This window comes from Rhopalosiphum padi, chromosome 4 (genome assembly GCF_020882245.1).
Source record: "Rhopalosiphum padi isolate XX-2018 chromosome 4, ASM2088224v1, whole genome shotgun sequence".
Taxonomy (NCBI): Eukaryota; Metazoa; Arthropoda; class Insecta; order Hemiptera; family Aphididae; genus Rhopalosiphum; species Rhopalosiphum padi.
In genome coordinates this window covers 44,983,145-45,002,752 of record NC_083600.1, presented here as the reverse complement: position 1 = coordinate 45,002,752, position 19,608 = coordinate 44,983,145, and the positions used below count along the sequence as shown (strand labels likewise).

At 28.8% G+C, this 19,608-nt stretch overlaps 1 long non-coding RNA gene and 1 other non-coding gene across 2 annotated transcripts; both read left to right on the top strand.

The window, feature by feature from the left end:
- The first annotated feature begins 5,497 nt into the window (after positions 1-5,497).
- LOC132931076 (5S ribosomal RNA) lies at positions 5,498-5,616 on the top strand. Its single transcript, XR_009662326.1, has one exon. It is a non-coding gene; the product is annotated as a 5S ribosomal RNA (ribosomal RNA).
- Positions 5,617-16,579: 10,963 nt separating this feature from the next.
- On the top strand, positions 16,580-17,965 carry LOC132930550 (uncharacterized). The gene is made up of 3 exons (XR_009662250.1): positions 16,580-16,853; positions 16,921-17,139; positions 17,209-17,965. It is a non-coding gene; the product is annotated as an uncharacterized LOC132930550 (long non-coding RNA).
- The last annotated feature ends 1,643 nt before the right edge of the window (positions 17,966-19,608 follow it).

The window sequence follows — 19,608 nt, the reverse complement described above, 5'->3', positions numbered from 1 at the left end:
AATAATTGATAATTAAATTATTAAAAGATATTATATATTATCTATAGTAGTATAGTATTATAATATATACTCTGTTCGGTGAGATAACACGCCGATTCCGTGCATTCCCACTCGACGACTATATTATGTCATTGAAATGGATCCAATTTTCTCACTCGATAGAGTATAGACCTTTTTTATCATATATGTATTATATTATAGATTGTTAAAAATAAAATTATTAAACGTTAGTGTTTGGTGTAGGACGTACGATATCATCTCATATTTAAATTGATTATGGATATATATTTATATAACAAGTGAGCGTATAACAACAACAATATTGAAATGACAAATGTCTAAAACGTGTGTAATGCATAAATTTTATTAAATATAATTTAAATATTATTATTACAATATTAGATCGATAAAATAAACCACTGACGTTGATGTTTCCAGTGGCGATTCGTATTTTTATTCATAACACACCGTGTTGGAAAACGCTATCGACCAGTGAATAGAATACTATTGTCCAACCACTCACTTGTAGCATAATAAGAATAGATCATATTTTTTATTTTTTAGGTAAACAAGTAATTAGCACGTATTATTTTATGTAATATTAGGATGATCGATGAAGTGTAAAAAATAATCTAATTTTTTAACCGACAACAACAGTTCCACAACTGTCCGTTATATACAGGTTTCACTGTATTTGAAATTTGGACAACACGTTGGTGTTGTACCTTGAATCTACCAGGTACCTATTTTAATATTATCCTTATATAATTTGTCGTTTAAAAATTGCTTATGGAATTTCTTGAATAATAATTGCACTGCGTTAGATTTTAGAAGGTATTACAATACCGACAATCCAATACACGAGTCAATTTTTAAGGACATTTTCTGTCATTTTTATGTCATATTTACATTTTTTTTTAAAAACTAAACAATTTAAATTGACAATATAAGTAAAATAGTTTGTCTCCAAAATCTTTAATTAGCTTTTGTAATTACCTAATTAAATATAAAAATATATCCTAATTTATATCGAATATTATATTATATGATTGTAAATATCACGAAAGTGTACAAATGTACAATAAATTAAAGATAAACTAAAATTATAAATTTAATAGAAAATAATAATATTGAATTTATAAATTCGAATTAATAATTAACATAAAAAATCACTATTTAGTGTGCAATTGATGATAACATTAAACTATGTAAATTCTTAAAATGTATAACTATCTTGTTTTATAATAATACATTGATATATTTTATATAAATTAAAATTCTGATTACTATTGGAATTAACACTTAATAGAATACTGAGATTTATTACAATATTATAAAAGTATTTTTTATCATATTCAATTCTATATTTAAGAATTTAAAAAAAAAAAATTATTTTCCATTGTTGTGAACGTGTACCTACTGGCTACTGTATTATAATTATAATTTGAACTACTATCTTTTTGATACATTACACAACATTTCTTTTGTATGAAATTAGATATTTATTTTAGATTTAGTGAACTACAGGTGTTAAATATTATGCCGGTATTAGAGTAAAACAGTTTTTTAAGAGTAATTTTATGAAAATAACTTAATGTTGTTATTATTATCTCAGAACTATCTGCATTTATAAATTCTCTTATTACACTCCTTACAGCTGTTCTAAATAAACAGCTAATTCCATAGTCCAAACATTATTCATGATGCTTCATTAACTAAATTAATACAACATTTTTAATCACCGTATATTATTATGTTATCTGTAACTTGTTCATTTCGTGGGTCTTCGATCCATTTCATCTTTAACACTATTTTATAATATTATCTAAAATATTATGTTCACTATACTATTACTTTGTATTGTATTTTCATGTTTTGTGTATGTTATATAATTGTTGAGCTATAATAATTACACTAGAAGCTAATAAAAAAAAGGTTTAAAAAAAAAGGTTATGTTGATCTAAGCATTTTTAAATGTATAACATAAAATCTACACCTAGTGAATATTCTATTTATTAAAAATAAATGTTCCAATACACAAAAACCCATCCATGTTACTATGTTAGATAACAAAATATTGATTAGAGTTTTAAATTTATAAAACTTACTTTTATTTATTTTTTAACTGTTATTCCGTTGTGAATATTCCATTTTAAATATCAATCAATTAAAACTCTAGGTATTTTATGGAGTCTGCATAGACTCAATATACATACACACCATATTATACAGTTACAAGCATAAGCGTGTGCAGACTCTGTTTTTGTAGGCGACATAAGGATAATAAGGACCTCTGCTGTCTCCGTACTCTCGCCCGTGGTTAGAAGTTAGAATATTATTATTTAAAATATTTAGTATCATGCAATTTTATATCCTTTTACCTAAAAATGTTCAACTATAAAAATTGAAAAGAGAAAACAGCATTATATTATTTTATAAAATTAATTTCGAAAGAATTTTCGTTAAAGATTAAATCATCTTACTTACATCTGACACAATTTTAATTAATTTAGTAATTAGTTCTGGTTTTCACTAACTAGTATAGTTGTATTATCCAAAAAAACAAAAAAATTGACCTTTCAAATATTTTAATATCAAGTAAATTGTTATTTTCATATTATGCATAAAGAATCATATAAAGATCTAATAATAAACCGCCAAACCGGGTTTAATAATATTTGCGAATGCTTATAAAATAATAACAAATTCAAATTAAATATGACAGAATAAGCTAAACAGATGTCTTACAGTACCAAATGTTTTTATTTTACATATGACCGTTTTTCCACCATTTAAGGTGATATCTATACACAAATTTTTGTTTTAAATAATTTATTAAACTAAATATTTCTCGTAATTAATTTACAATTAGACAATGAAAAATAATTAATTTTTAATACACAAATTATTCACGAATAAATTAAGAAAAACCGAATCTCTGTTTGAGGTTGACGATCGATTGAATCTGTTTGGGTAATATTTCATAATTTTTTAAAAAATAATAATATTCCCTGTAACGTTTGAAATACTACAACAGTTACTGTTGAGCATATAGTATTGCATGACTAAGGCTCTATTTTTATAAACGTAGTTTACATTTAAATATTTTCGCGGTCTTCGTGGTGGCGTTCTTTCCTGTTTTATGTTTCAAATTAGAATTGTGGTGGTTAAGCCTTAATTAAATGTGCTTAAAAATACGATTTAAAAAAAAAAAAAAATAAATTTATAATTATACTGATATTTGAATATTTTCTATCATTCCTAAAATTGGTTTTCTGTATGTTCTTTTTCAAAAAACAACATTTTTTTTTCAATAGATACTTATATTTTATATAATATGGATTATAGATTATAATGTATATATATGTATATATTTCGGCTCGCGGAAGTACTGCGAAATCAATTACCGCGACGTTACACATCCAAACGAGTTTTTTTTTTGAAATACCTAATTTTTAATAAAAAAAAAAAAATATCCATTCTAAAGTAATATTTTATTTTTAGATTCGATTTTCAAACAATAAAATTAATACACAATGATTTTAGAGCATTGATTTATTGTTATTAAAATAAAATTATTACGAGAATTGGAACATGTGATTCCCTACTACAAGAATATTTTTTTATTGAAAAGAATACAATATTACAAGTCTTATATCATGTTAGAAATCGGAAATAAAATCTAAATAAATATATATTTAATCTGGCTCGAATATTGTATAATATTATGTAAAATAATAATATACATAAATAAGTTTATATGCACATCCAGCTTTCTTGACAACGTTTGTGTATTTTATTATTTTATTAATAAACTGTAACTTTTTGATTTATTTAGTTTGCAAATTCAATTCGTTTATTTGTACACGTGTCAGGCACGAAGTTATAATATAATTATTTTTTATTCTTTATTTTCTTAACATTTTTTTTTTTTTATAGTTATTTCAATCTATATCAAACTAGTTCAATAAGTGTTATTTATTTTAATGTTTATTACAATTAAGATTGTTCAATAGCGTACCGAAAGACGTGGAAATGTTCCAACTCATTGTTTGTGTTATGGTTTCGAATAACCGCGTATATATTATTATATTGAAAAAATGAAAAGTTGGTAATATGCTTTATAATTTTTAGTATATTTTTTTAGTTTTCTCTGAAATTTGAGTAAACACCACAATGTTGTTTTTATTAATTACACCGTTCTGATTCAATAAAATTAATACAAATATAATTCAAATTCAATCAAGATCGGATAATATACGATCATTACGATCGATATAGATACGTCAACATTTAACACAGAGTAACGGCCCCTTTTGTGTAATAAAAGCGAAAGCAAATTAAATCCGGTGTTAAATAGGTATTAATTAGTATTAAGTTTATATGTATTTTTTTTTTAAAGTTATAATTTAGTATGCAATATGCATGTGATTGTAATTTTTATTAAGTTTACTTAGTATACGTGGATTAGGCCTACGTCGGGAAACCACGATAAAAAAAACGCGCCATTATGTGTAATACCTCATGATTTTATAAATAACATATCCGGTAATATATTTACTAGGGATTGTTATTCGATATAAAATCTAAGGTGGTGTGGAAATTTACACAGTTTCACTTGTATTATAAATAATAAATAAACTGTTTCTCCATTGCCCATTGGCCATTGGTACATAATATAGCATACCTATAAATTTAGCCATTTAAGAGTTTTACTTTGCGTATCTTTTGTCACTAGTAGACATATTTTAGTAAACCGTTGTCGTACAATTATTAGGTACTGTTTCAATATAGAGAAGCTTTAAGCTATTTTAAATAACAGCAAAATAACGATCGCTACAAAGTTAATAGTAATTATACTTATACTAATACAACGAGTTTCTAAAAAAAAAAAAAAAAAAAAAAAACAGTCAATGTTTTATATTAAATTACTGTAATTTTTTGTAATCGGTGGCAACTCTACTTAAACAATATAATTATTATTTTTCATGGTTAGCCTGGTTGATTATCCCTTTGTGAATATTGTTTCTTAGTGTTCACTTACATTATTAAACGAAGGTATACTGTCAAAATTCCAAGTTTCTATCTATTATTGTATAAAATATGCTACGTGTAGGTACCTATTTCTTGACAGTCAGTAAAAAGCAAGAACTTTATACATAGAGAATTAATTTTTTTCGATCTTAATTGAAATACTTATAAAGATTGAAATATTTCTTTCGTAGGTTTCTTAAGTAAACAAACTACCAATCAAATCAGTAGGTATATTATAATTTATAATATTACCATTTGCCGATTATATTGGATTAAAAACTTCAATCAATTATGTTAATTCTATAGGTTTTTAAAAATAATTTATTATGTAATGAAAAAAAATGTAATCAATACATTATTACTAGTAATAATTAATAATTATTATTAATTTAATTTATAATCACGACAAAATTCAAATATTTTAAAACTATATTTAATAACAATTGAAGTCTATAATTTCTTCGCCAACGACCATACCACGTTGAATACACCAGTTCTCGTCCGATCACTGAAGTTAAGCAACGTCGGGCGTAGTTAGTACTTGGATGGGTGACCGCTTGGGAACACTACGTGCCGTTGGCTCTTTTTATTTATATCATATAAAATAAAGATATATTTTATACTCTTCTAGAAAAAACATTTTAAGTTTTTATGGTCTTAATCAATTCTGCTAAGAATACTTTTCAAATGTAATTAAGTATTTGTTGCCATCTGTAATTGAATATAAATATAATTTATTTTTAGAAATATTCAAAATACCTAACAAATACTTTTTTTGTTTAGAAGTAACTAAATTTCATAATAATAAAAAAAAAACAATCCAGTATTTTTGATATCTTTCAATATTGCTCTAAACTTTTAAAGTAAAATTAAGAATGAGTTCAAATTTTGTTTTCAGAAATCGTATCCAATAAAATATAGATCAGTTAATTTGAAGAACGAAAACAGCATTGTCGACAAGGAAAAAATAAAAACCGTTAGACAAAACGTTCTATATCGTGATGGATCTTAAACAGAGGTACATATTTCGAAAATATATTATTTTAAAGAAAATTAAACTATATATTATACTACATTGGAATTATATGTAATTATTTAAATTGTTAATTTGTAACTCTGTACGAGTGGTTCCGCGCGTTGGTATCACGTCGTCGGTCTGTTACGACTTCAGATCGTATCAATATTGTGAAAATGTGAAATTATACATACAAACTTACTGTTTGGCGCAATCCCGCACGTCACACCGCGATAGCGTGCGTTCAACGAAACGTTATAATCCATTATAATATTATTTTTTTTTCCAGTAGAAATGCCTAATTTGTTTGAACTATAGTCAACTACTAGACGTTTTAAACGGTCAGTGCTGCACACACACGTGTGTACGAGGACCTTTCCAGTCCACTCGTAATATCGATCTTTCTACCGATTCTCGACGGGCATGGACCAATTGCGCCTCTTATATTTTTCGGTTAGTGTACCAATTGCGCTCTTTATATTTTACGGTCAATATATCAATTGCGTTTGTATTCAAATTATATTATTCTAATTGCCATGCTCAAATTATTATTAAAAAAATTATTATCATTCTTAAAACGTGCAAAATATAGACATCATGATTACCTTAAACTCAAAATCTTATTATTATTATTATATCTTTATGATTTAAACACCTAGTCTCTTATTATTATTAATATTATTTTATTATAATTTTCATTAACTCAACTGTATAAAGCCTATACGTTTCACCGACTTGGAAGACTTTTACTTTTAACTCGCAAAAAAATCGGTTATTAAGTTTTCCTTAGGTAATGTAAAATGTATTGAGCGCAATTGGTCTATCGACCCTAACATTTTTAGAGCGCAATTGGTATATCGACCCTAAAATGTTTCGAGCGCAATTGGTATATGAAAAGGTAATTTTAAGCGCAATTGGTAAACTCCCTTCTCGACGACTCGAACGAGTAATACCGCTAATATAGTGTTCAGCGTGCCGTGAAAGACACGTTTAGTGTTTAACCACGACTGTGCGTATATAAGCTGCGCGTACACGGGGCGGACGTATATGATTATTATAATATTTTTGAAAAACGTCCAACTCAAACTCAAACGTTCACGTACCAGCTACCTACCTATATATATATATATATATATTATTATAATTTAAAATAATAGTATGCGCGTAAACGTTCGTTTTTATTTTACGCACATGATAATAATATTATTATATACCTGCAGTGTATCGTTGTAATACCAACCGTGAACTTATTATACGGCGTGAGGTGTTTATACATTCGAGTCGTTTGGCGTTTAAAAAAAAACACGACGCACAAAACATATAGGCACCTACGTAAGGTGTGGTTGGCTGTACGCGTTTGTTGTTACCTATAATATTCGTCGTGCGCCGTCAAAAGTATACCCATTACGAGAACGTATGTTTGGGATTTAAATGATTTAATTTAATATATTAATATACGACCTACACTGAACTATTAATATTACTGACGGATAGAATATAATGATATGTATAATATTATGAACGTCACTTCACTGTTACATCACTGTCTTGCATTCACTTAGTGAATTCGCTCATGTCATTATATCACGACGAAACGGCCGGACGGCCACTTAATGAAATGGTTCCACATTTTTATGAAAAAAAAAAAACAGTCTAATATAGAAAATGGAAAATATATTTTTACATTAAAAATTAATTCTATAATTTTATCTAAATGTGTAATATTTCATTTGTCTATTAACATTGTTTTTGGAATGGGTAAAATATTCTTTTTTCACAATGTCTAATGAGTAACTTATGCAGTTATGCATAGTATAATAATTTCACGTTAAATATTCTTAGGTTGTCCCTAGCAACCAACACATATTATAAATGCGTTACCATAACAACCTAAAATCTTAAACATATTTATGATTCATTGTTTTTCTATACCACTGAGACAATTTACATTTTTTCTAAACATTATATTATTTAGTATAAAATCTGTAATAATAATTAATACTTTACTGTAAGCACATTTCTTTTTTAGTATTTCTTTTTTTTTAGCACATTTAATAATATAAATTATTAGGTAATAATTTATTTAAAAAAATATAATATGTTGAATGGAAATATGTAGTTATAGATTAAATTAGTACTTTGAACAACTTTTATATTGATTCTATATTTTTACTATAAAATTACTCAACACTACTCAGATTATTTAATGAAAATCTTGTCCATCAAGTTATTATTAAATTTAAATGATAATTTATTATGTATGATAAAAATAACATATATTTAAATATAAAATAAGAATAATATTAAATTGTACGATAATAATATTAATATCATTACCTAATTATCTTGTAAGTTTATTTCTAAGTTGGTATTTTGAATATTTATTTGTTAAATTGATTTAAACATTTAGTAATAAAGTGATTTTACTATTAAATAAATAAATTCTAAAAAAAACAAATAACTAAAATATGTGCTTATGTAATATATAATATTAAAATATTATTATATACAGATTTTGTTGTAAGAATAATTTAAAAATTTAAAATTAAAAGATTCGCAATGATAAATGAGTAATGAGAATAAACTTAATTTTCTCCGTTTCGCGAAAAAGGGTAAAACATTTTTCGGTACTGTTTAGTAAAATTTAATTTTCACTATATAAAGTGAGCAATTTCACTTAATTAATACAACATTACTACGGTGAATGACGATGCACTAAGATCGATTTAATCGGTTTCATATTAGATATGATAGCCGATAGCCGCGGCCACGATCAATTAGACTACACTTAATAATATTACCTATCTAACATGTTATCGCTTAACGATTGCACTCGGAACTTTTATGTACTTATTGATCATAACATGACATTCAAATAATCCATCTTTCTTTTTAAGTTAATTAAAATAATTCATTGTAATAGTATCTATGCAAATAATATTCACATAGTAATCGTTTTTAATTATACAATGGTATTACATTCATACGGCGAGTTTATATTTGATAAAACTGTTGGTGAAAACAAAATAACAATAAAACGTTAAAAAAAAATAATAATACTCGAAAACAAACGTAGATTAAAAACGGTACCTTCACACACGCACCGTGTAACGCACAAATTATTATAATATAGTATAGTTAGAATAATTGTAGTCGATGGTTTTCGAACGAAATTAAAAATACTCGCATAGGTCGCAGGTACGTTCGCTTTCCCGCACAAATAATTATTAAAGCACTCTATTGCAATACACATTAATAATTTACATCATATACGCGCGACTTAAACTATTATTATTTTTTTTTATCATTTGGTTTTTGTGCAATGACTATTCTATAATTTGGTTAATTTTTCTTCCTCTATTTTTCTTGCACACACACACACACACACACACACACACACACACACACACACACACACACACACACACACACACACACACACACACACACACACACATACACATATACTAGTCTGATTGTATTACGTTAATATAGTGGAATTGGTACAGTGTACAGTCGTCGTACTTGAAGGTGTATCGTATATACATATAAAGAGATCGCTGCGATATTCTTTACAATATTAGCACTCAAATAGCCGTTTCGTGTATTTTTAAACCTATTCGGCTTAAAAAACTTAACGGTTTTCGGGTTGTGTTATTGCGGGTAAGACTTTATCGTGGCTTGTAATGGGAAATCGCTCGTACGTATATATGTCGTCTTACAGGCGTTCAGCGTTTCCGTTATAACATACTTTCCGCGCGTAAAAATAGTACCCAGACAACAAACATTTCTCCACTCGTGACGTTCTGGCGATGCTGGAAAAACTGGACACCGAGAACTGAAAATGTCGACTTTGATTTCACGTACCTTTTTCCAACTAACTATTTGTAATGTTAAGGCTTGTTTCGTTTCTCGCGTAGGCTCCGTAGTTGTCGCATCGGTAGAAGAAAAATTACTTTGTTGCATCTTATGCGTCTTGAGTTTTCAAAGTCTGTAGACCGGATTGACAAATTAGTTGGGAAGATTTAAACGAAATCGACATTTTGAGTTCTCGGTGTCCAGCTATTCGCACGTTAATCACGACGATGATAAATCCGAAACCCATAGTACGATTTTCGTTTTATTCCGACGACCGTTTGAAAATCGTGACAAACCGAAACTATTATATGAGGATTTGTTATACCTCAAGGTATTCAGTTTATCCTAGTGGATTTATTACGGTGTATAATATAACGAAAAGTCATCTACGCGGAAATAATAATACATCAGTTGATCTCATATAGGCTTTTTATCGTGACTCGCTCAGAGCTGTAAGTAAGTACTCCATAATATTAAATTTAATGACGACGTTGACACACGAAATCCGCCCTCTTTCTACGCACGATTCCAAACTCGTCGGAAACGGAGAAGAAAATGATACGAACGTTGAAATTCAAACACCGCGATGTTTTCGATATTAATATTGTGTTGTTATTATTATTGTCGATCGCGGAAACCGGTTAGGAGCGATAAATATTCGTCGCGGCCACGGATATGTTAAAAAAAAAAAAAAAACGTATTTTTATATATCTGCGGTCGCGGCACGCAGTATTACATTATATTTATATATTAAATATATATACGTATTGGAGGGTATAATATAATATTATTATTACTATTATGGTCGACGTGTATGATAGCGATCGACGGATCGCTTTCAAAAAATGATACACGCCCGACGCGCGTGTGTTATTACTTATTATAAGTGTTATTTTTTTTTTATTTTTATTCTTCACACAACATAATATAGGTATTAATATTATTTATTACAGTCGGCTACCGTCATCGGGTAAAAGTGCAGCGAATTTCTCTCCGCCGCCGACTCTCGGACGATGATGGGACGGGCGGCGACACGGTGATAATAATATTATTATATATGTTATTTTACTGTCGGACTGTTGCACCGCGTGTGTAATAATTTCCAATAAACCGTGCAAAACAGCCAATGTAATATACGTCGGGTACCTACACCTATTATATCCCGATAAGGACCGGCCGAAAGCGAATTCGACCGTTTTTGCCGGCAAAACGGGAAAACGCGTTCGCGTTTCTCGCGGCGGCGTTTACGTAATTTTCAGCGGACGGCGAAAAAGCGACCAGCCGTCGAAAGTGGGTACGCGCCGGAAGACGTGAAAGATTTTAAGTGCACACGCGCGAAATGTGTTTTATGATGGTATAAAATTATGCGCAAGTATAAATTATATTATTATTTTATATTGACGAATACGTCGAAGATTGTGGCGCAGCACGGACGTTCGTGGTTTTCGACGAGAGACAATCCGTCGTAAAAAATTATGTGGACGGTAATAGATTTCACTAAAACTATATAATATAATATATTATAATATGGGCAGTTATTATACGTCGTGTCCCCGCGGTATATACGCGCCAAATTCAACCGATCGTTAATCAACGCTCATCGATGACGTATCGCGGTGTTTCGATAATAATATTATTACATCCGTAAAGCAGTAAGGACTATATGCAATAATATTTTAGACATAAATAATAATATGCAATAATTTGTGTGTACACGACTGAAATATGATTAATATGTACCTACCTGCGGCGTACGTACTATATACGTGCAGTGCGCCTACTATATCGGCGGCGTCTTCACTTTTAAGATAGTTTATACGAGCTATATAGGTTAATACTTCGCCACCACCCACGCGAGACGGTTAATTAACGTGACATAACGTCGTGTAGGTATTACACGCGAGTTTACTCGTCCACGTAGTGTATTTAGTAAACGAGCATTATTAAATACACGCGCGTATATGTACCGTTTAATTAGTGTGCAAATAATTCAAATGACCTTAAAAATGCCCACATTCGCATATTCCAATGTCCGCTTGCCAGCCGAACCGTTATTGCAACGAGCTCGCACATATATACCTATAAAGTATGTTATATCTATATTATTATAATATTATTCGTCTAAAACGCGATAAAACACGAACACATAATTCAATACATATTACTCTTTACGCACAAGTTAAATGTGTGTAAACCGTCCGACCTACGATCAATATTGCATTGTATAAATATTATCAAACACGTGCGTAATAATACAATATTATACAGGGTGATTTTTATTGTTATCTGCGGCTAACCGTCACCGCAATATTGTACAGTCAACGGCAAAGCTACATTACCGGATATTTTTTTTTTTTTTTATTATTAATTAAAGACCCGCGGCGGCTGTGGCCATTGGTCTGACATCATTATGGTACATATAGTATATAATTATATTATTGCTTAACCTAAAAATTAAAATTAAACATTCATATTGTATTAAACAATTTGGATTTTTTTAAGAACATTGAAAGATTTTGTGTTGACTTTGCTCCGGACTGAGGATTTATTATATAAATGTGCGGAGCGTAGTATACCTATGTTTTCTCGGTAGCTCTGGAAATTGCGGCATTCGGCGAGGATGTGCTTGACGGTAATAATAATTATTACTTTGAACACCACATGAGGGACATTCGAGAGCCTCTTCTTTAGTCATTAAGTGTTGACGGGTCATTAATGTGTATCCTATTCTGAGGCGATTTAGTATGGTTTCTTGTCTTCTGGAACTATCTAGGGTAGGAGGCCATGGCAGTATATTGACTGTTTTATTTTTATTTTTTATTTCATCGAGTTCAGTGGTCCGTTTTGACCATCGGATAATATTGTGTGAGTGTAAAAGTAAAGAAGTGTTTATACAAAAAATTACGTCAAACGGGGATTTAAAAAATCAGAAAGTCGATACAGTCGACGATTTAAACGAGATGACTGGGTGTAGTACAATAATGATTCACTGCGTAAAGCATTTCTACGAATAACAATAACAATTGTTATTATTGAGCTGGTACCTATAATAATAATAATAATGTGTAATATTATTATACGTTGTGGCTACGGAGAAAGGGTGTAGTCGATTTCCGACGTTTACAGCGCGTATGTTTTTTTATTAAGTTATATCTTTATAATAATATATTATGTGTATATTATGTACAGTCAGTATAGTTGTTCATTCCGCGCCGCGCTGATGTTGTACAAACAAAATTGTTTAATAAAATATCCGACAAATTGTCGAATTCGCACTGCCGCTGCTCGGGGATCGCGATATTATGACGTGTTCATTTCGCACATCTCATAGGCTACATGTTTTACGCGCTGTGCGTTACGTATAGTCGCGTTATCATTATATTAATATTATAATATTTGTCAATATTATCACGGTATCTGTATGTATGAATCTACGATGGACTGGATCGTATAGACTTTGAACGGTTTTATCACGCGTGTGGTATTATAGAATTATAATGTGTAAATAACGGATAGGCGTCTCTGTAGCAGGATCGGCGTTTTTATCTCCGTTATAGTTTAATTGTTTATACGCCATATTATTATCGTATTATTTCACTAGGAATGAACGATGAACGTTTAAACCGAGCCGTGACATTAGTCATTACTCATTACTGCAGTACTCACGTACTTCGTATCCATATAGGACGATGTAATGTGTACAGTCGGAGCGCAGTGGATGTACAATATAACTACTGTGCGAGACAAATAATGGTTTGGAAAAGTGTTTCTGCTATAATATTCAAAAACCCAAATCATAATAATAGAGCGTTAGCACGCCATCAATTTTTTTCACAAAGACACGCTAAACAAAAACCAGTTATTCTTTTTTGTTTTTATTCTATTATTATTCTCTCGCTTATAGCCTTTACAAGTCTTGTTCAAACCATGACTCTCCTTGTCGGTGATCTGACGAATACTATTCGAGTTTAACGGTATCGCACTCGAAACAGAGAACTTTTCTCGAAATAGGTTTACATTGCCGATTCCTGTCGTCATAATTATATATGTAGTGCAGCACTGCAGTGTATTATAATATTATATAGTACGCGTATCACAACAATTAATAAACGGTCGAAGATATAATTATATAAAGTGTATGTATACTATTAAAAATGTTAATAGCAACTTATCCCTAGCTAGTACCTAAAACTGAAAAATGTGTTTAATCGATTTATAATAATTGTTATTATTTAATATAATATTATATAAATACAATTGAAAAACTTCTTCAGATCCCATTGGTTTACGATACTGTGAGTCACAATAAAAAAAAATTTTCGTTTTACTGTATAGTAGGCGTCAAGGTACCTCGTCATTGAATAGGTAACTGTAACGGGTGTATTAAATTTAAATTAAATTATATTAATAAAAAAAGAATCTGAGCGATGATGGTTTGTCAAATCTTAGCATAAATAGGTATATACATCTAGCTTATATTAAATATGCTACTTTACTCAAAAAAAAAAACAAAAAAAGTTATCATGCTGCAGGAGATAAATAAAGACTAAAAAGTAAACAATGACTATATGTTTATAATTTATTAGCTCAAAAATAAATTAAATATTTTTAAATTTTATCATGTCTAGAAAATTATAAAAAAAAAAAAATGTTGTCATTCTGCTTAAAATCTAAAATTTATGATAATATTATTATAATATCTAATGCTATAGTAATTTCATAAAACGCGCGCAATGGTAGTGTTTGAAATTGGCACACGTCCTACATAATAATAATACGCACGTCATCGTCCGAGGGAGGCTGTACGTATAATATAATATTTTTTTCTGTCGACCGTTTTTTTTGTATAGCGACTTTAGCGTATACGCAAGTACACGCATATACTATATAGTATAATAGATGCGTACAGGGTGTAATATAAAGAGCTGAAAAATGGAATGGACTTATTATGCATAAGTTTAAATATTTTTCATATATATTAAAATAAAAAATTATAATAATTTAACTGTTTTGATTATTGATGATCGTAACGACATTTTTTTTTTAAACTATCGATTGGAACATAAGTTATTACATTGATGTTTATACTTACATTTATCAGTCGTTTCTGTTACACCCTGTGTATGTACGAATATTCTTCCCCTCGAATACAACCCTACACCTTTATATAGTAAATCTGTTCATTGCTTCAATTTATAAGAAATGTTGCGCACCCCCAGTGACAAACAAACGCACATTTTGCGTGCCTATATGGTACCCCTGCGGTATAACTGGTATATATATATAGGTAGGTAGACACGTAGTACTCGTATGCGCGTTTTGACTGAACAATGGACTTCGACAAAAGGGGCGCCCGCCAATAAACTAAAAAGGCTTCCCCCGGTTTTTGCGCATGCTGCTGTTATTATTCACATGTACGCGATTCGTAAAGCTATATTTATATACTCTCGAATAAGATATTTTTACTTCGTGCGTTTCTTACGATCTTACTGTATAAATGGTTTTTTTTACTAATTTTCTATCGCGCACTAATCGATTTAATACTGCTAAAATATATTCGTTACGGCCATAACATTACAACGTGAATATCATATTATATTTTATATCTTACGCCAATTAGTTTTTAGGATGAATTACAAGATTATGTTGGTAGAAAACAAATCGTTAACTAAATATACGAATTTTTTATGTTAACTATTATTATATATATAGTTACCTACTTGTACATTATTTTCAACTGTGCTTTATTTTATGGTGTTTATCGAGTGGTATAATCTGTAAGTTAATATCGTGTTGGATCTATCATCGGTCTAATGACGTGCGATTAAAACGTTTTAAATGAAACTTTACGACGGTCCTTGTAAGCGCCTAAGCGGGTTATAACATTATCCACTATAATATTTTACCGATATTTTATGTGTAAATATTTATGTTTGTTGAAAATGTCTTTTTTTGGAATTTTTGTTTTATCGATTCTACTAAAAAAAAAAAAAAAAACCAAAAAAAACCCTATTGGCGAATAGTAATGCATTAAATAGGTGACTACATATTCGAAGTATTTTCGATTACATAGGCATAGGTATACGTAAATGTAATTATATCATATAGCTAGTAGTACTGTGTTATTTTAAACGAATAAAAAACTATACGTATAGAAAAAATTATGGAAATTATACCGAACATAAGAAAGTTGTATAATAATTTATCGACATATCGATCCACTATTTGTATAATGTACCTATGTGCATTGAGTATCATTTAAGTACTTAATATAATAGGTATTACGTTTACGTTGTTAAAAATAACCTCTCATTATAATTCAAGTGGGCATATCTCTTTAAAAATGTATAACTTTACAAATGACCTACGGGACTTTTCGTGCACATTCGACCGTAGTCTACGCATTTATATTATACATATTATTATAATATTGTAGTATATATATATACCTATATAAACCGTATTATGTATATAACATATACACACACCTATCGGAATAAATATATATATTATTTGTATTCATATACATAGTAGGTATATAAATTGCGCGCATGTCTTTAACTGTCTTTCTCTCTTTCTCCGCGTTTATGCTCTGTAATTACACGTCGTTGTACGGTATTGCACGTCACGGAGAAAGGACGAATTATTGTTGTTGTTGTTGTTGTTGCTGTACATAGTATATAACATAATAAACGCATGTATAATAATATTATGTACCCTACCTAAACATCGACCGCACGACGCAAACTGCAGTGCCGTTTGGTTTCCCGCGGAAGATAATTGATTTATTGTAGTGGTGCACAGACGTCTGCGGACTTCGAAATACATATTAATTAGACGAATTAATGGAAACGAAATAATAATATATAACTCGCCAGTGTTATATTTTGTACACCGCGGCTATAGGACATTAACCTCGAGAGAACGCCATGCTGCGGACAGACGAGTAATATAGTAATAATATATTTAAAATATACATATATATATATTTATTTATATGTGGATGTGTGTAGTGTACATTCAAACGAATCGAAAGCATTACAGAACGGATTTGCTAATTCGATGTCATTTCATTTCTTAGTTCAGGCGCATTAAATATATAATAATATATAAATATAAACAGCCAACAAGGTCGGTTTATATAGGCGCGCTGCCGGTGAGTTGTCGTGCGTATTGCATTCCAGCCAAACAAGTTGATCAACAAATTTAATTTCGCGCAAAACCATTCATTCGTGTGTATAGTTATAACTATTTATATCTATATATACATGTAATAATAATTGTGAATTCATTTGTGGCAGGTAAAAAATAAAATGTTTTCAGTAATATTTTTTTGGTTACGCCAAATTACGGATTCAGTGCTCGTAAAAATATTAATCGATTACGTATTAATTTGGTAAACAGAAATACCTATACACACGTAATAGCGTTTCTAAATTTAATATTATCTGTGGTAATAATATCAACCGGGTAAAATTTAAATATTCATTTATATACACCGAGTGGCGAGTAGTATCGTTGCAGATTATGTGCTGAATAAACTTGAATTTCAATTACATATTTGCATCATTACTATGCCTTACATCGATTATAATAATATTAAAATATGTATTGTTTTTCAATACAATACGTGCTTAAAATAATTATTTACAATTATAAAAATAGATTTTATCTATAGTTTAATGTGTAATATTATTTTAAAAATTTATTATGACAATCAAATGATTTATATTATAGTCATAGGTCAAATTGATTTTATCTTTAATTGCGCATCGATGCCCCACAACTACACAAATACGAAAGTAGTACTTGTAGTACGAAGTACCTGCTCAACGGCCAACATAAAATTAGTACCATTTTAGTATTCAAAGTCTATAAAATGAACCTTTTAATAATAAATGGGAGGCTAGTAAACAATTTGTACGTAAAAGTTTCTCTTAATGTTTTTATTATGTATAATGTATCTGAATAATAATAAATCATCTAATAAGTAATATTACGAGAAATATAAAAATCATGTTATGTCTAAAAAAATGTTTAAACAAGTAAATACGTTTATAATATGTGTTTTAAATTCTGAACGTATCGATGAATATTTTGATTTTATTATGATTAATTTTTTATTATTTGTCTAGAAAGACACTTTTTATTCTCGAAGAAAAACAATAGGTAAATGCTCCTATCATATCATCGACTTTAATGGAAATTTCTTGTAGCAAATTAGATATAGTTGGTTTTTAGTGTGGTCAACATTAAAAATTATTAGTGCTTTACAAAATTATCTCATAGAAGGATTTGAAAATTTGAATAATATTATCAAAATAACTGTTAACCTTATTTACCAAAAAGTAAACTATCTACGCTCAGAATTGTTTTTATTCATATTGTACTCGTAAGTATTACGATTTGTATACAATTATTTTTTGAATTAAAATACATTTAAAACACATCCATTATAAATAACAATGCCTCAGAGACTACGTAGGTAGTATAGTTACACTAAATTCCTACAGAACAGCTGTTATATCTACTTTTCCACTTTTCCATGTTTTAATTTTTATAATGTTGAATTTTCTAAATTTGTCCAGTCTAATTGTTAATTAATTTGAAACAAAAATAAATTGTTACTACTATTGTTAAATTATGGGATTTTAATCATTAGAACAATTCGTTTTTACTTACCTTTCTCTTACTAAACATCTATGTTTCACTGTATTATAATCGATATTTAAATGGTATAATACATTACTATTTAATATACATCTCTTTCGTGTTCTCCAAAAACGACTATCAATGTTTAGATGACCTACTAACTTAAATAAATATTTTTATGTGATCTAAATATCATGGCGTAAATATGTTATTCTAATACGATTAATAATTATACAAAATATTTAGAACATGTATAATAGGTAGTAAAAAATAACATTTTCAAGTTTAAAGTGTTTAAACCATATACTATTATACAACTTATTATATAATATTATGTAGCTATATAGTTGTCACAATACTTATTAAATCAGTTATCCATATATATATATATACGCAGTATATAAGTCAAATATGGAACTTACAAAACTTATAAGATACAAAACATAATATATTATATCAATACAATTATTATCATTATAAAATTGATCTGAATTGTCGAAATTCGTGTAAATATAGTTGTCATAGCCACTATGTTATTTTTCAATACCATAATAATAACGCCATTAAAGTAATGTAGTATGCATCAGGCAATTGGATGATAATAAATAGCAATTAATTATAATATTATATAGACAATGAAAATATAGTCATCAAACACGCTACTCGTATATGACTGAATTTATTATTTGTAATATACCACTATACATTAGATACATTTCAGCTTAGATTATTATATAACTGGGTAATTGATTAGGGTTTGTGTATTGCATAGGTTTTGATTGTTTGAATTTGGTTACAAAATAAAAGTATAATTATTTTTCAAATCCTATTTAATGTTTAAACGAATACGCAGTATTTTGTGGTATTCAATATTTAAAATAGTTTAAACATTTACAGATTATTTTTCAAAACTTTTTTTTTAATATTGTAAGTAATGCAGAAAATAATGTCATCGAAGCATATATAATATATTATATGTATTTATAGAAACTATTCTTTTGGTTTTTGTGCAGATTATAGTAGTACCAAGAAATTCATTATTCTGAACT